Source organism: Saimiri boliviensis, chromosome 10 (assembly GCF_048565385.1).
Source record: "Saimiri boliviensis isolate mSaiBol1 chromosome 10, mSaiBol1.pri, whole genome shotgun sequence".
In the NCBI taxonomy this organism is placed as follows: domain Eukaryota; kingdom Metazoa; phylum Chordata; class Mammalia; order Primates; family Cebidae; genus Saimiri; species Saimiri boliviensis.
In genome coordinates, this window is record NC_133458.1 from 27,825,089 (window position 1) to 27,844,181 (window position 19,093).

Consider the following 19,093-nt stretch of genomic DNA (forward strand, 5'->3'; position numbering starts at 1 on the left):
CAGCCTGGGCAACATAGTGAGACCTCATCTCTAGAAAAAAATTTAAAAATTAGTCAGGCTACTTGGGAGGCTGAGGTGAGAGGATGGCTTGAGCCCAGGCATTTAAGACCAGCCTGGGCAACATAGTGAGACCCCATCTCTACAAAAAACAATGAAAAAGAAGACAGGCATGGTAGTGCACAGTTGTGATCCCAGTTATTCAGGAGGCTCAGGTGGGAGGACTCCTTAAGTTTGGGAGATCAAGGCTGCAGTGGGCAGTGATCATGTCAGGGCAACAGAACAAGACCCTGTCTCAAAAACAAACAACAACAACAACAACAACAATTTTTTTTAATCAAGTTCCTGAGATTCAAAAATATTCAAAGATGTTAAGATGTCCCTAGGTCTCTTGTTATAGTCTCACTCGACTTTATGAAAAGCAAGTAAGCAAACTGGTATGAGAAAGCTCATGAAAATGTCCCACATAAAGGCAGAAACTTTGGCTCAAGTATTTTAAGTATCAACTTCAAAGTTATAATATTTTCATAATATAAAAAATTTTGCTCAAAAAAACATATGAGTGTTTCATTTATTGGTCCTCAGCATTTGATACTGATTTAAAATCAATTTAGGGCAAAAAGGAGGTCAAAGTTCAAAATGTCTACAAAATAATTTTTTAGGTTAAAACTGGTTTAAATATTCCAAGTATTTGAACTGATCAATCTTTTCATTAATCTACCTTCTTTAAAAGAATAAAAATACTCTGTTTTAAAGCAATGCCCTCACCCAATTTTACACTTTAATTTCTGTGAGGACAAAATAATCTGACAATTTACCCAGTGTAGTCAGACTCTTTCTTATTCAGAAAACCGCCTCTTCAAATCCAAAGAATATAAAGATTTATAGAAAACAAAGGTTTCCTCGGGCATCTCACAACAAAACAGAAAGAAGCCCAACATATTATTTAGAAAGCAGAAGAGGAACAAAATGTATTTCTTAACTCACTATGGGAAATCAAAATGATTTAACAGTCACCTTCTATAATCCCTTTTGAAAAGACATTACTAGATCAAGCACAAGCAGAGACCTATTGAAATTTAAATTGGATGTTTGCTTTTCAGATCAGATCCACCCTAGTTGAGGATCCTCTAAGAGGCCATTACAAATTTAAAGACACAAAAAATAGAGGACTCATTAATAGGAGCCAGGCAAGGCTCAGACTGTTAGCTCTGCAAGTACTATCGCCTTATGGTTTGTTCTTTTATTTCATCATTTGCATTTACCAAGTATATATCACATACATTTCATTTGCCACTCTAGCCTCACAAATGTCTATGGAAAAGCTGCCTGATCAAGACCGCCTGGACGGATGGGAGACTGCCTACATTAATTTTACTCACCAAGTTTTGTCCTGTTTAAATGTCAGCATACCACATTCATTAAACAAATATCCTTTGAGCACCTTTTCTGTGTAAAGTTCTGGACCAGGAACTGAAAGGGGATATTAGGATAATTAGTTTGACCCTCAAATAGCTTAACAGTAGTTCTCAAAGTAACCCATGGGACTCTGGGGGTCCTTGAGACTCTTCAAGTGATCAATGAGGTCAAAATTATTTTCATAATAACTAAAATGCTATTTGCCTTTTTTCAATGCATTTATATTTACACTTATGATGCAAAAGCAATGGTGGGGTAAACCTACTGACACTTAGCACAATTTAAGGTAACATCACAAACTATACTATAGCCATTATATCCTCTGCCTTCATGTGCTCATGGTAAAAAGGAGAAAAAATGTCCATTTTATTTAAGAATATGCTTGATGAGCGTGAATATCAATTTTCTTGACTCTTCTCCCCAAAGTTCATGTCTTTTTACTATATTCTGTGTAACAAATGGAAAGTATGCATAAAGCACTCCTGTTGCATTCAGAAGTGTAATGGCTGTTTCAAAAAGCATGTGTGGGGGCTGGGTGCGTTGGCTCACCCCTGTAATCCCAGTACTTTGGGAGGCTGAGGCAGGCAGATCACCTGAGGTCAGGAGTTTGAGACCAGCCTGGCCAACATGGTGAAACCTCGTCTCTACTAAAAATACAAAAATTAGCTGGGCATAGTGGTGAGCGCCTGTAATCCCAGCTATACAGGAGGCTGAGGCAAGAGAATCACTTGAACCCAGGAGGCGGAGGTTGCAATGAGCTGTGATCACACCACTGCATTGCAGCCTGGGTGACAAAAGTGAGACTCCATCTCAAAAAAAAACAAAAAACAAACAAAAAAGTGTGTGTGCCTTGTTTTATGTTGCAAGCTGAATTAGCTGCTTTTTTCAGCAGGAATACCATTTTTACTTAAAAGAGTGGCTGTCAAACTATATTGTTCTTCAGACCTTGGTATTTGACAGACATTTTCTCAAAATTTAAAAGTGGGCCTGTTACTTCAATGGAAATAACTGACAATATTTGTTGCCAATGATGAAATTTGATATTTGAAGTGATAATTAGAATTTTGTAAAACTTGTATCTGCTACAGTGAGCCTGAAAGTTTTCCATTACTTAAAAGCCTTTTCTGATGAGATTAGTGGTGATGACAAAGAATGTGACTTTTGAGCCGGGCGCAGTGGCTTACGCCTGTAATCCCAGCACTTTGGGAGGCTGAGGCGGGTGGATCACAAGGTCAAGAGATCGTGACCATCCTGGTCAACATGGTGAAACCCCATCTCTACTAAAAATACAAAAAATTAGCCGGGCATGGTGGCGCGTGCCTGTAATCCCAGCTACTCAGGAAGCTGAGGCAGGAGAATTGCCTGAAACCAGGAGGCGGAGATTGCGGTGAGCCGAGATCACTCCATTGCACTCCAGCCTGGGTAACAAGGGCAAAAATACTCTGTCTCAAAAAAAAAAAAAAAAAAAAAAAAAAAGAATGTGACTTTCGTGTCAGTATTTGGAAGATCTCCATAAACTTGATGAATTAATATTTTCCAAATCACCAATAGATGATGTTACAAAATTACAGATGGGTTAAAAGATCCATTCATAGAGCATGACAAACCAATAGGCTTTAATGTAAGAGTACAGTTATAATTTCAAATTTCACATTGCAACTCATCTTTAAGAAACTACCACTGCTGAGTTTTAATTTACCAAAGAATATCCATAATTATTTGAAAAGGTTCTTAAAATATTTTTTCAACCACATATTTGGTTGGAGACCAGATCTTCTTTTTATAGTTTAACCAAAGCAACCTACTACAGCAGACAGAGAACAAAAGCAGACGAGACTTCAGCTGTCTTCTCTCAAGCCAGGCATTCAAGAGATTTGCAAAAACTGTAAAATATCATGTTTCTCACTAAATTTTCTGTTTTAAAAAAGTTATTTTTCATAAAATATTAACATAATTAAAATATTAACTTTTTAACATGTACAAGGTTATTTAAATTAAGAAATATTTTTAAATTTTGTTTTAATTTCTAATATAGTATCAAAAGTTATAACATGCATAAATAAAAGCTACTATATTTGGAGTCCTCAATAATTTTAATGAGAGTAAAAGGGTCATGAGACCAAAGATCAAGAACCACTGGCTTAGAGTATAAGAGAGAAAAAAATTACAAATAATAATCCAAGGAGGAATGTGATGATTGCCAGAGCCCTACTATTCCTGGGCATTCCAGCTCTTCCTAAACTAGACCTATGCTACTTACCAGGCTCTTGAAATAATTTATTTAGCTCTGCTGTCAATATAATAAAAATGAGTAATTCATTTAGCAAGCATGAAAAGGGTACAAGCAATACCAAGATAATGTGTTAAACTAATTTCAATTGATGGGTTTTTCTTCACTTGCTTTCTAAATCAATGACCTGAATTAAAATTATTTTTATTTTTATTATTAGTTTTATTTCCCTGGTAGAAACTGAGTCAGCCTATAAAGACAATTCTTTCACAAAAGACTACATAACAGTCAATTCCCTTGAAAATGCACCCCATACAATCAAATTAGTAATGGAAAGCTATGGAATTTGGTGCCCTATCTATTAACAGGACAAAAAACGTGGGAGCCCTACAATGGTATTGAGGATCAGATACAAAACATTATTCTTTTTTAAAAAAGCACTTTTGCTGGGCACAGGGGCTCATGCCTGTAATCCCAACAATTTGGAGGACTGCTTGCCCTCAGGAGTTTAAGACCAGCCTGTGCAAGATGATAAGACCTTGTATCTACCAAAAAAAAAAAAAAAAAGGAAAAAAATTGGCCAAGCCTGACGATATGCACCTGTAGTTCCAGCTACCAGGTAGACTAAGGTGGGAGGATTGAACAGGGGAGGCTGAGGCTGCAGTGAACTGAGACTGTGCCACTGCACTCCAGTCTGGACAACAGAGGGAGATCCTGCCTCAAAAAATTAATTAATTAATTAATAAAAGCACTTTCTGGAGAACCACATGCATATATGCTATCATTTGTGTTTTTAAAAAGGGAAGGACACAAACACACAATTTCTGCTTAGCCTACCTGGAAGAATATGCAAGACACTGGTAGTAGTGGTGGTTTCCAGAAAGGAAACTGGGAAACCCACTTTTCACTGTATTCCTTTTAACCATGTGCACGTAGTACTTACTCAATTCAATACTAACCTAGTTAGGTTTGAATATTTTAAAAATACTATTTCGCCTACTTCTCTAGTCTTTTATCTCAAATGCAAATTCCAAAAATAGTAGTAGATATGAAAATCATTAGATGTACATTTGTTACTTTAGAAATGGATAAACATCTCACACTTGACAGAAGCCTCTAAAGCAAGGTGTCCATCACCTGAAGGTGATCAGCCATTGATTACCTGAAGCAGTACCTGATTTCCTGATTACGGAAGGAGAATCAAGATTCATCCATCTGCCCAATATAATTGGTGTGGTTGCTACTTCTTTCCCTTTTTGTATTCATCATGACATTTAAGAAATCTGAATAGCACCAAAGCAGGTAAGTTTAAATGCTCTTTTAAGTCACCCAGCAATGTTAAATTCAGCATTCATTCAGCTGCTACTATGCACTAGGCAGTATGACTTAATGTAACACTTGTAACACACGATGTTAGTATGTTAGAGGGTGCCCTTGGATCTAAACACTTACCTATCCAATACAGGTTTAATCACCAATGAAAAAGATTTAGAGGTTTTGACCAATTCTGGGTTTAATGAGCCAAATGCATGATGCGGCTACAGATAAACCTAATTCAAACTTAGACTACCTCACAGTTGGCTAAATGCTATCCAGAACACAATAAAATCAGAGCCACTGTAGTCTGTATTTATCAGACCAGCCCTACAACTTGTGCCGGGTTCTACATCACGCAGGATACTCAGGGACCCTGACAGCAGTGCAGTATAGTCACAGTAGTTTGGTAAGTGGAAGGCAACACTGGCAACATTGAATGAGTTAGCTGCCATGTGCCAAGTATTTCTTATGAATTTTCCTTATATCGTCACAAATCAATAATAAAGGCATTACTGTCCTGCCTTAAAATTAAGGCAATTCAGCCAGGGATGGTAGCTCATGCCTGTAATCCCAGTGCTGTGGGAGGCCAGGTGTTTGAGACCAGCCTGACCAACACAGGAAGACCCTGTCTCTAAAACAAAAATGAAAACATTAGCTGGGCATGGTGGCACATGCCTGTAGTCCCAGCTACTCAGGAGGCTAAGACAGGAAGATTGCCTGAGCCGAAGAGTTTAAGGCAACAGTGAGCCATGATTGTGCCACTGCACTCCAACTGGGGAGACAGCGCTAGTCTCTATTTCTAAAAAAGTAATAAACTTAAAAATAAATAAAGTTAAGAAGATTCAGACTCAGAAAGGTTAAGTAACACGCTCAAGGTTGCAAACTTAGTAAGTGGCATTAACAGAATTTAAGCCCAGAGTCCTATAGTGGACTGAATGGTGGCTCCCCAAAAGGTATGTCTGCATGCTTACCATTGCCACCTGTGAATATTACCTCATTTGAAGAAAGGGTCTTTAGAGATGTAATTAAGAATTCTGAGATCATCCTGAATTATCTAGGTGGGTTCTAAATCCAGTGACAAGTGTCCTTTTAAGAGTGAAGCAGCTAGAGATTACACGGAGAGGAGACAATGTGACCATGGAGGTAGAAACTGGAGTGATGTAGCCACAAGCCAAGGTACGCCACCAAAGGCTGGAAGAGAAAAAGAAGAGATTCTCCCCCCAGAGCCTCCTGAGGGAGTGCCGCCCTGTGGACACCTTGATTCCAGGCTCCTGGCCTCCAGAACTGTGAGAGAAAACATTTCAGTCTCTTAAAAATACTAAGTTTGTGGTTTTATGGCAGCCCCAGGAAACGAACACAGTCCACAAACACTCTCTCCAGCATTCCCTATTACCTTCCCAAGATTGAAGGATCTAGGGATATGTAAACTAAAACAGGAACAACTCGGAGAATAAGGAAAAGGAAAGCTATACTTGCTTTTGCAAGCCCTACAGAAGAGTAAAATCAGTAGGTAAAAATTTTAGGGATACCACTTGGGAGGCTGAGGCAGGAGGATCCCTGTAACACAGGAGTTTGAGAGCAACCTCCTGGGCAACACAGAGACACTGTCTCAAAAAAAAAAAAAAAAAAAAAAGAGAGAGAGAAATTTCAGTTGGAAATTTTTTTTCCCCCACAACACTGCCTTAACAAAAATTTTCTAACCATCAAAATATCTTAAAGACTAGCCAGACTTTTGGTAGGTGGTTACATTTCCTATCATTGAATGTGTTCAAGGAGAGACTGAAGACTTTCAACTTTGGAAAGCAGAGCTGTCTTAGATGATTTAGAATCTCTTCCCACCCCGAGTTCCTTAAATTATAAAATATTAGATAGTTCCACAAAAGCGTAAGGTAAAATATTACAAATGAGTTTTGCCAGGTTTCTACAATCATTCAAATAAACACTGCTTGTTATGTGTCAGGCCTGTGCTTGGTAATGAACACAAGCATGGTATCTACTCTCACGAAGATTACAATCTGGTGGGACAGACATATATCAAGCAATATGCAAACTTGCATAAAATTATATAAATGACCACCATTGATGAAGGAAAAACGCAAAAAAAAAGAGGGAGACCAGGTAAAACTTCCCCAAGGAAATTGTGTTTGAGAGGAGACCTAATGGATTTAGTCATCCTTTGCGGGGGGCGAAGGGGTGGTATTAAAATCCACAAATGTTCGTGTCCCCTTCAGTTGGGCCTCTACATCCACAGGTTCTGTATCCTCATGGAAAATACCATTTGGCTACAAAATGTATTTCTTCAGAATGTAAGCAATCACTGTGGCAGATTCTCAAGTGAGAATTAGCTCTTGCTTTCATATCTTTCAGATACAGAAGTTTAAGAGAGAAAAAGTTTGTACTTTTTATTCTCAGATTCTCCACCTCCCGTGATGTCTGAAAGACAGTGATTTAAGAATCTTAATTGTCAGGCATACATTCTAAAAGTTCTTCTTTTGGAAAAGATCCTAATTTTTCAAAGTAGAAGAGAAGAGAATAAACAAGTTGGACTTTATTTGTTATCATCACCTCTATAGGCTTTACTGTTATCTCGAGGGAAAATGATGTTACTTTAGATACCAAATGCAGTAACTAAGAAACTACCCTAGATTTGCTTTCCATTTTGTGTGTATATATATATATATATATATATATATATATATACACATACACATATATACATATACATAAAAACCAAAACCCAGCCACCAAAGGGATTAAAAACAGAATTAAATGAGTAGGCATGAAAATTGGGTTATACTACTAGCTCTAAACAGGATTCCACCGTATAAAATCTTTAAGAAAGATATCTTTGAGAAAGTTCCAGTTGTTCTTTACGCAGAATTAGAATTACACATATCACATATTTCATTGAGTGTATGAAGTGAATTACACAGCATTTTGAATATATTTTATACATACAAAATCTTTCAAACTCCCTACAGATGCTAAAAACAAATAGGTACTTTTAACACTACTATGTTATACTATTGCTGCTACTAATACTTCATGTGCTGACAATGGGAACAACTACTCAGAAGGTCCCAGGGTAAATAAAAGACCAATGCTATCTTGAGACAGGTTCTTCACTTCCGAAACTATCCTGCAAATAGAAATCTTAGCTCAGGAAGTATCATGGCAGAGTGGAGAAAAAGCAAGTTAATATGTGAACAAAATTGAGGTTAACCCAGGATTTAGCTTTCATTCTGCACTAAGCAAGCTTTCATGGGCAAGCCCTTACACCTGTACTCCAAGTTACCCTTACCTCAGCAAAACCATACAGAGCATTAAATGCTAAGGATTTCCTCAACAAATATGTACTAGGAGAGAAAATTTTAAAATATCTTTTATGTTTCATTAAAACAAATGGATCTGTAACTGTCTCATTAAGAATGTTTCAAGGTAAAAACAAACTGACAGTGTGAATATGTATTGTGTATATCCATGTGTGCTTAGAAAAATACCTAAAGTGGCCGGGCTGAGTGGCTCAAGCCTATAATCCCAGCACTTTGGGAAGCCAAGGCAGGCAGATCACCTAAGGTTAGGAGTTAGAAACAGCTAGTTTTGGGTCAAGAGACTAGTTGTATAACGGTGTTCTTGCTTAGCAAATCTTGGCTAGTTCTTTGATTTGTGGGCTATTTTTACATGGAAGATCTGTTACCAAAAATTTTATTTCATAATTGCTTAATGAAAGAAAGAACCAAAAAAAGTTCCCAAAGGAAAAGACAAATTACTCCATTCTATCTGGGACCTCTTTGTAGATTTAGTAAATGTAAAGATCATCCACAAACATAAGCTAATTACAAATCACATAACACAACTTTAAGATTATCTAACATATTTATTCACATCGTTTTCATATTTACCAAGACTACTGGTAAAATAAATCAAACTTGTAGACCCTCTCCCCAGAAAAATCACAAATCAATGCCAAGTGGCATTATTTTACTTTGAGGGTCGCAAGCAAAAGTTTGGACATCACTGCCCCAGAAACTAGGGCCTAGCTGACAAAACTGTCTCCTAATTTCAAAGATCCAAAGATTAGCAGAAGGAAGTAAAAATTACCAGTTACCTAAATTTCAGAATGAAATATTTTGGAAATCATGTAAGCTCTAGTGAACACATAATGTGCTTCAATTTCTTAATTTTATTCACGACTTTAGAAATGTGAATGCCAGCAATTTCTTAGCATTAAATCATCTTGGATCTCAAAGCATTCCATAATTGTCATATTTCAGAAAGACACTACAAAAACCATCAATAGTAGTTTCATTTCATGGTCAGAAAAATTAAGCAAGGAAAAAATAAATGTCTTGCCCATATCACTAGATTATTTGTGCAATTAAAATTTTTTCCAAAGCATAAGTAAAACCTAACTCAAAAATGAATTTTAGGCTGGGCGCGGTGGCTCACGCCTGTAATCCCAGCACTTTGGGAGGCCAAGGCGGGTGGACCACAAGGTCAAGAGATCGAGACCATCCTGGTCAACATGGTGAAACCCTGTCTCTACTAAAAACACAAAAAATTAGCTAGGCATGGTGGCGTTGGCCTGTAATCCTAGCTACTCAGAAGGCTGAGGCAGGAGAATTGCCTGAACCCAGGAGGCGGAGGTTGCAGTGAGCCGAGATCACACCACTGCACTCCAGCCAGGGTAACAGGAGCGAAACTCCCTCTCAAAAAAAAAAAAAAAAAAAAAAAAAGAATTTTAGCCGGGAACGGTGGCTCACGTCTGTAATCCCAGCACTTAGGGAGGCTGAGGTGGGTGGAGCACCTGAGGTCAGGAGTTTGAGACCAGCTTGACCAATACAGTGAAATCCCATCCTTAAAAAAAAAAAAAAAAAAAAAAAATTTGACAGGTGAGCCAGCTTGGTAGAGAAATTGTTTTCTGACAAGCACAATCAATTTGTTTTCTTTAAAATACTTTCTCTTTAAAACAATAGTAATTTGATTCCCCCACCCCACAAAGCCTACTGTAACTACAGAGCATGAATAAACATATACCAAGTGTGAGTCCTAGAGTATAAAAAAACAAGGAATCCAGAGACTTGACAAAATTCTGAAATTGGTTAAGCTTTGCTTCGGCATTCCTCCTACCTTCCTTCTGGTGCTCCTACTCCCATCTCTAAGAAGTTCCTCATATCTTTCCTAAGTTCTTCACCTGAGACACCTACTCAAGATTTCTTTCCCTTGATCTATCCCAGTTGTCGAGATAACTGATTTCAGCCAACTAACACATCCAACACTTGATTTAATCATTAACATTTAGTAAAGGCCCTTAACTTTTCTGTCAATAGCCCCCTTGACAATCTCATAAATGTTTTTTTATGAGACTCTCTCCCCAGAAAAATCACACAGGTACTCATACATAACTTTTCATACAATTTTAAGGGATCCAGGGTCACATAACAAAAATACATGAACCCCAGAACCACAAAACCCCAGTTTAAAAACCCTCAAATGTAACATATTAATATTAGAAACCTCAAAACTCTGCAAGAGGAATTTGTATTTTAAGACACTGTCAACTCAAATGAAATCTCCGATTCTCAGAATGTAAGACAATGTAAAAAAGGCCAAAAAATATATATATACATATATACACACATATGTATGTGGAGATTTTTAGGCAGCCTTGTTGTTGGGGGTCATCTCCCAAAGCATTTAAGCTGCAACTCCCATGAGAGATGGTGAGGAACAGGACCTATTTCTAAGCATGGGTCATCTACGAAGTTAGGTTCTGTAGACCCTACCCCTGTATTTAGTAATGCTCTGGCAATCTATTCTGTCTAAACTATCATGGTTCCTAGAAAAACAACACATACATATATACGTACACATTCAGAATTTTTTTTTTTTTTTTTGAGACGGAGTTTTGCTCTTGTTACCCAGGCTGGAGTGCAACGGCGCGATCTTGGCTCATCACAACCTCCACCTCCTGGGTTCAGGCAATTCTCCTGCCTCAGCCTCCTGAGTAGCTGGGATTACAGGCACGCGCCACCATGCCCAGCTAATTTTTTTTGTATTTTTAGTAGAGACGGGATTTCACCATGTTGACCAGGATGGTCTTGATCTCTTGACCTCATGATCCACCCGCCTCAGCCTCCCAAAGTGCTGGGATTACAGGCTTGAGCCACAGCGCCCGGCCCCAGAAAATTTTTTATCTCTTAAATGCCAAGTCCAGTTTTTATCCAGTGAATTATCTTTTTTTTTTTTTTTTTTGAAGAGATGACATCTTGTTACTCAGGCTGGTCTCGAGGTGCTGAGTTTAAGCAATCCTCCGGCATTGCCCTCCAAACCAATGAACTCTGGTATTTCCCACTGCTAACTTCCCTGTCAAGATTCACTCATTCCTCTCTTCAGCGTCTTCAATCCTATAATCGTATCTGTTTAGCCAGTCTTTCTCAACTTACTTCATAGGTTTCTATTCTTCTACTTGACCCTCAGATGTAGGTACTCTCCAAGGTTGCCCTTAGCTTTTTTTTTCTTCACTCTTGATATAGTTAAGCATTGCTAATCCAAAAATTCAAAATCTGAAATGCTCCAAAATCTGAAACTTTCTTGAGCGTTGACATGATGCCACAAGTGGAAAGTTCCACACCTGACTTCAGGGACATATTACAGTCAGAACGGAATCAGAACTTTTGTTTCATGCACAAAATTATTTAAAATATTGTGTAAAACTGCATTTGGGTTGTAAGATGTATATGAAACTATAAACGAATTTCTAGTTTAGATCTGGGCCCTATCCCCAGAGTATCTCATTATGGGTATACCAACATTACAAAGTTAAAAAACAAAACAAAAAAAACTCTGAAACACTTCTGGTCCTAAGCATTTTGGATAAAAGATACTCAACTTGTACTATTTGCTGCTGCTTTTTTTTTTTTTTTTTCTTATAGACAGGGTCTTACTCTGACAGCCAGGCTGGAGTGCATGGCCCTATCATAGCTTGCTATAGCCTCAAACTCCTGGGCTCAAGTCATCCTCCTGCCTCAGCCTCCTGAGTAGCCAAGACCACAGGTGGCTACCACTATACCTGACAAATTTTTACAATTTTTATAGAGACAGGGTCCCACTATGTTGCCCAGACTGGTATTGAACCCCTGGCCTCAAGTGATCCTCTGCCTTGGCCTCCTAAGTGTTAGGATTACAGGTGTGAGCCACCATGCCTGGCTTTCTGCAGTTTCTATATGGCATTATACTGATAAATGCAAATCCCCTAATTGATCCCAATGCCCCCCTGAGCTCCAGCCCAAATATCCAGGTACTTACTTGACATTTCTTGATTCCCAGATATCTAAACATACCTGGAATCATACTCTATTACCTTACTCCTCAAATCCTGTTTTTCCTATACATTCGCTATCTTAAAGGCATCATCATCACCCAATAACCAAACTGTAATCTTTAACTCTTTACTCGATTGCAACCCAAATCTGACAACTGTGAAATAAAAATGATTTCCAGAATTTATGTCCTTTAACACCACAATTCAATAGTCTCACAAGTCTCTAGTCCAACCTTCACATGTCATATTTTTTAAAAACCAGAGTAGATGTCCTACTCAAATCTCTTACAGTCCCTAAATGCCTATAGAGTAAGTCCACAGTCATAAGCATGGAATTACAAACTCTTCCCAATCAGGCCACAACCTTATCAGTCCACTATTCTCCAAGTAGAGTAAAATCCACTTGCTAGTTCTCAAATCAGATTTCTGATGCCCTTCCTCTCAGCCCCCCTCTTCTCCAAAGTTAATGCAGCTAAACTCAACCTTCCAAGTCTTACTCAAACTCCCTTACATGAAAAGTCTTCCCTAAGCTCACCTCTCTCTGTGTATCACTCTCCTCTCCCTAGAATTTCTCCCTCCTCCTACAATCTCACACCACTCTTTCTTTACACTATTTTGGTTCTCTACAAGTTGTAACATAGCTGGTTGAGCCCATACCTTTCTGCCCTACCAGACAAGGCCCAATATTTGTTACTCTAGCACCTAGCACATGCCCAGAATATGGTGTATCTTTAATCATTGTTTGGTGAATGAGTGGGAAAACTCCAAAGTGAAAATACACTTAAGGAGGTTATTTCTCAATGGAGAGAATGCTTCACTCTCCTTTGAACATAAAACAAGAATCAGGTCCCCTAGTCCCCAACTCCCCATTTCTAGTCCACTGCTCAAATAGCTTTAAGCAATGTTTCACAGGGACATTTCCTCACTTCCCCTTGTTCTTTGTAGGTTTAGCTGCCAGCCTAACCACATTAGCATTCAGTAGTAGCAACAAAATGGACTCTTAAAGTTCTAAAAAGCAAAGACTTTACAATTACCAACAGTAAAATATATGCTTTTTAAAAACAGTCTTAATATATATGCATATAAAGCTCATTCTTCACTAAGACTCAGAAAATGGCTTGGCATAGTTTATCCCAAAAGGCACCACTTCAAGAGTTCTTAAGAAAATGTCCACTTAAGCTACCAGCCAAACTTTTCACATTTGTAACCACAGAAATCAGCATGCATGAATTAACTGAAATACTATGCTTACATATAAAACAATCCAATTACAAGAAATAGTCTAAATCAGTAAACTAATAACCCATACAAAAGTAGCTCTTACAGCTTCTTTTGAGAATATTTCCCCTAAAAAATTCCAGGGATCATCCCAACCTATAAAACTATATACTTTTCCTAGTATCACCTTCTTTCTCCCTCTTCTCCCCACCACACTCCCTCAAACACACACACACACACACACACACACACACACACACACACCCCTCCTTACGAGACACAGCTTCCTCAAGAATTATCTGATGGTTCAGTAGCGGTTGGAGCTTTACACAAACCATGTTGTGATTGGGCAAGGCAGAATACCAGATCTGGGATTCAACAGACCATTTCTTACAGTCAGATTATCTTCTAAGTGATTGCTGACTGCTCTTAGAGATACAATACAGATTTGCCTCAAGAGATCACAAATGTGGTAGGCCTACCTTAACAGCAATCAGGTGTTTTTGTTAAGAGACAGGGTCTGTCACCCAAGCGGGAACACAACGGCACGATTATGCTCACGGCAACCTCAAACTCCTAAACTCAAGTGATCCTCCTGCCTCAGCCTCCTGATATCTCAAACTACAAGTGTATGCCACCATACCCTGCTAGGTTTTTTTTTTTTTTTTTTTTTAAATATTCTGTAAAGATGGGGTCTCGCTATGTTGCTCAGGCTGGAATTGAATTCCTGGTCTCAAGCAATCCTCCTGCCTTGGCCTCCCAAAGTGCTGGGATTATAAGCATGAACCACCACGCCCAGTCATTGTTTTCTAATATATTAGAACATATCTGTAAAGTTGTATTCCTAGCCCTTCTTTGGGTCATAGAAAGTTTACTTGGTATCACATAAATGTTCACATATTAAAACATTTTAGGCATAAAGACAACATGATGAAGCCTTTCTGATGTTTTGCTAACTACACTGGATTAAGTTGGGTTAAAAATACATTTGCCTAATTCTGAAAGGAACTTTAGAAAAATATACTAAGGCACAAGCAATCCACTTATTTTCCTTGAGCAGTCAAAAATTCATTTCCCAAGTTTTGTCCATATTACATTAAAATAACTTCAAACAAAGCATTCTTGTTGCTCAAGGATTAAAAGTTTCCAATAGCTCAATGTGGTTTTAATCTTCTGGAAACACCTGAAATTGATTTGTTTCACCTCCTTTTACTATTTATCTTCCAGTCTGCTTACCTTAGTAGAATACTGATGGATAAAAGTACTAACTGAAAACCCAAGAAAGTGCGTAATCCACCCTCTAGTTAATAAGGAAATATTATGATACATAGGGCACAAAAATTAACATGTATCCTGAGACTCAAAAAACATTGGACTTGGTCTAAATAAAATGTTTCTAAAAAATGTAACAAGTTCGTTTCTTTTTCATTGCCATTTTACTAAGCATTCATGGAAAATTATACTTGGGTAAGCTCAGGCTGAAAACACTAGCTTTAGCTATCAAGGAAAACATGAACGAACAGAAAGAAAATGTCCTTTAGAACATTTTCTGAAATGTTTTTTACAAAATCAGAGATTGGTATTTTAAGACTGATTTTCCAAATACGCTATATATACATGTTAATAAGCATCACACACAGTCACACACAAACATCTAAATTCAGATATCCCATTTCCTGGATTACAGGCCCAGGAAAGGTGCATCTAAACTCTCGATGTTAAAGTAGATATTTGTGAAACTCAACAGCCCACAGAGTCTCCCCTCACCCTCCAATTTTTCACAGTAGCACTGTGTGGATGAATAAGCCTGCATCAGCATGAAGCACTGGGCTTGTCTAAAGACATCTGACAGAAGCTGAATGTATACATTAACTTCCTGTTGAGGTAGGACTGCAGACTGTTTCTAAAGACTGACAGTTCATAGTCCCTTCAGAAACCAAAAAAATCAGCATGCCTTTTAAAATACTCATGAAAAAAATTAATTTCAGTAATTACTGTTCATCGTTATTATTCGCCAACATTTACTGAATGCCTTATTGCATACAAGAAAAGGCATAAAAATTTAATCCCAGACCACAGGAGCTTAAATTTCCCTTAAAACAAGTCACTCATTTGTGGTTATTTCACATAAAATGCTTCTAAAGACAACCCAGAGATTTGGTTGGACCTACAGTGTGCAGGCAAAGTAAATTCAGGTACTGAAATCGTGGGAAGTTGGCCTTCAGTTCCTTAACAAAATTAGACAAGTGCCTAATTATGGTCTAATAAAACAAAAAACCTACAATTTGGGGTTCTAACAGCATACACAGGAATTCAGAAGGAAACCTGAAATCCTTTCTCCTTTAATCCCTTCTATATCTGGACAAGGGCCCTCATTATCTCCTACTTCTACAGTTCCTTCTATAAACACAGGAGCTACATTTCCGTAAAACCTGTTATAAAGCCACTGCCAGCATGGTGGCACTTGCCTATAATCTTAGCTACTAGAGAGGCTGAGGCGGGAGCACTGCTTAAGCCCAGGAGTTCAAGGCCAGCTTAGGCAACATACCAAGAGCCCCACCTCTAATTATTTAAAAAAAAAAAAAAAAAAAAAAGTGTGTGTGTGTGTGTGTATATATATATTATACACACACACACGTACATACATATTTTTATAAGAAAACTATTGGGTCAGGTGCAGTGGCTCACACCTGTAATCCCAACACTTTGGGGGGCAAGGCTGGCAGATCACGTTAGGTCAGAAGTTCAAGATCAGCCTGGCCAACATGGCGAAACCTGCCTCTACTAAAAATACAAAAATTACCCAGGCATGGTGGCCCACACCTGTAATCCCAGCTACTCAGGAGTCTGAGGCAGGATAATCGCTTGAACCCAGGAGGCAGAGGCTGCAGTGAGCCAAGACTGAACCACTCACTGCACTCCAGCCTGGGAAACAGAGACTCCTTCTCAAAAAAAAAAAAAAAAAAGAAAGAAAGAAAGAAAGAAAAACAACTATTTCCACAAAAACTCCCAGCTTGGGGATAAGAAATTTTCTTTGCTACATGAGAATATGGCAACTGACTACTAAGCAAGTCATTTTCCCTCCAATATATGACCACTGACTATTAAACATAGAGTCAATATCCCTCCTCTATGTTGAGTTTGAGATTTTGTGATGGAATTAAAGGACTTCAAGTAAGGATGAGCCAAAAGATTAAGTAAAGAGTTTTCTTAATCTGATTGTTTTTTGTTTTGGTCATGGGCCCTGTTGAAAGCCACTGTCTAAGTCCCATGAAAATAAAAAAAAATTCTGCACACAATTTAGAATCCAAGAGTAAATATTCTATATTGCATGTGATAATTATGTCTGCTTTTGTACTCATAAAATAAGAAAACTACACTCAGATGCACTGAGAGAACTAGTAATATTTTCACTGTCTTATGGGGCAACCTGTCAAGAACTGTCAAACACAGTTTTAGGGAGTCGGGACACTAATGAATCAAACACACATACCCAAACAGCATCTCCAAGACTCCAACGCCCCCCTTTCCCAATAACTTACTGGTCAAGCCCAAAGGAGAAAGACTTTTTTAAAAGGCTGGGCTGAGATGGAATGGGAAAAGGATCACTGCGAGCACAGATGATGTCCTGGGACAAAAACTGCCCAACACCGTCCCAAGTGTCAGGCTCACTCACACTACCTTTCTCCTTATGCGTTTCCCAATGCACGGTCTCTGAACACTTAACAAAATGTGAATTTTGCTCTGATCACAGAAAGAATTCAGCACGACTGACACCAGCTCTAAAATAAGCAATTAATATATTCTAATCTAATACTTGAGAAGAATGGAGAACAGGCAATAGCTCCTCCAACTGGTTGGAGCAGATATCACTGGAAGCCCCCCAAATATTAAGATTTTTAAACAACTTCAAGTTCTGGTGGGAACAGCCAAATGCACTGCAGAAACTTTGGGACCAGCAGCCACGACACAACAGGTGAGAGAGGCAGCAGACATCATTGCAAGGTGGAGTGCACAACATACGATGACAAACCCGAAAAGGTCTGGGGATGTGAGAAAATACCATGCACACGGCCATCCCGGAGCCCCTGTCTTTCCAGTGGCAAAAGGTTCGGTTCCTTCGGAGGGGCGTGCCACTCCCCCTCTCCCCCACCCAGGGGACCACCACCCCAGGCACAGCAAGAACCTCGGCCCCTCCGCGGGCACATCTCAGCTGGGGAAGAAAACACAATGTCGCTCCTTATTTCTGCGTACAAAAGGACTTTGCGCCCTCCTCCTCGAACTGCCGCCCCGGCCGCCTCCTAACTTGCAAGGAGGTGGGCAACGCGCCATATTCCAGCGTCCCCCAGTCTACCTGGGTAACAAGCCCACGCCACCCCGACAGGAGGGAAGCTTCGGAGGTCGCCCAAAGAGCCAGCCTCCTCTCCCGCAGGAGACAGCGGCTCCTGCGCCCCAGCCCGGCCCCGCCGCGCCGCCCGCCCGCGGACGAGAGCCGGGAAGGGCCGAGGGGGCGAGCGAAGAGCCGCGGCTTCGGTCCCGCGCAGCCCGCCCACCTCCCGCTCCCGGGCCCGGCGCACTCTCCCGCGCCTCCCGCTCCCGAGCCGCGGGAAGGCCGGGCCCCGGGTTCCACGGCGGGGAGGAGGCCGCGGTCCCGAGAGCCCCAGGCGGCGGCGGAGGCCGGAACCCTGGGGCTCTCGGGAGGGCAGCGCCTCCCTCCCCAGCCCGCCGGGACGCCTGGGGCCTAGTGCGGCCTGCGCATCCTCGGGGTGGCGGTTTGGCTGGGCCGGGCCGGGGCCCCCCGCCCGAGGCGGGCCGAATCCGGCGGGGGCCCAGGCCCGGAGCCGGGGGCGGCAGGGTGCCGGCTGCGGGGCGGGCCGGCCGGCCGGCGGGCGGGCGGCGTGTTGCGGCTGCGCCGGGGCTGAAATAGCTGGAGATTGCGCGGTAGGGCACTCACCTCAGAGCGGCTGCGCTACCGTGGGCCTGCGCCGTGGAGACTGCGACCGCGCCGGCTCCTCGCAGCCTCCTGCCACCAGCGGCAATGGCGAGCGCTGCCGCTTCTGCCGCCGCCGCCGCCGCCGAGGAGGGGGAGGGGAGGAAGAGGGCACGCACGCGACGCACGGCCCGGCTTCCCCGCCCGGCCGCCGCCATGATGAGGAGGTCGGCGCGGCAGCTCTGCCAGGGGGCCGCAGAAAGGGCTCGCGACTAGGGCTCCGGCTTCCCCCACCGCCGCCTCGCGTGCACTAGGCGCCTCAAAGGCTTGGAGGGGACCCGAACCTCAAAAGTAACTGGATTAGCACAACGCGGACGCCCTGGAGAAGCGGCTCAAGCGGGCCCAAAATGGTTGCTGATCAGAAGAGTGGCATTTCTCGCCACCCCTACCGCGGGAATTGGGACCTCCAGACTGTGCCTGGGGGTTCGGCAAGTGGCTCCCCTCCGGTTTTTTCGGCGTTGCCTTCACGGTGGCATCCTCTCTTTGGAATGACGTCTGCTTTTCTATCACGAACTCTTCCAGATACATCGAAGCAAAAGTTTTTGTACAAAGCAACCTATGAATGTATTCAGCCAGTCGATTGTTCGGCGAACATTTC

At 40.9% G+C, this 19,093-nt stretch overlaps 1 protein-coding gene across 6 annotated transcripts in view; it reads right to left on the minus strand.

Annotated features, from left to right (window-relative positions):
• Window positions 1-18,563, minus strand: part of NRF1 (nuclear respiratory factor 1) — a 144,028-nt gene extending 125,465 nt beyond the window's left edge. For 2 of the 6 annotated variants that reach the window (XM_074379074.1, XM_039472942.2), the window contains exon 1: window positions 18,460-18,563. The gene's annotated coding sequence lies outside the window, so the exon portion shown is untranslated. The other 4 variants (XM_074379075.1, XM_074379068.1, XM_074379071.1 and 1 more) reach the window with 2 other exon arrangements.
• Between the last annotated feature and the right edge of the window lie 530 nt (window positions 18,564-19,093).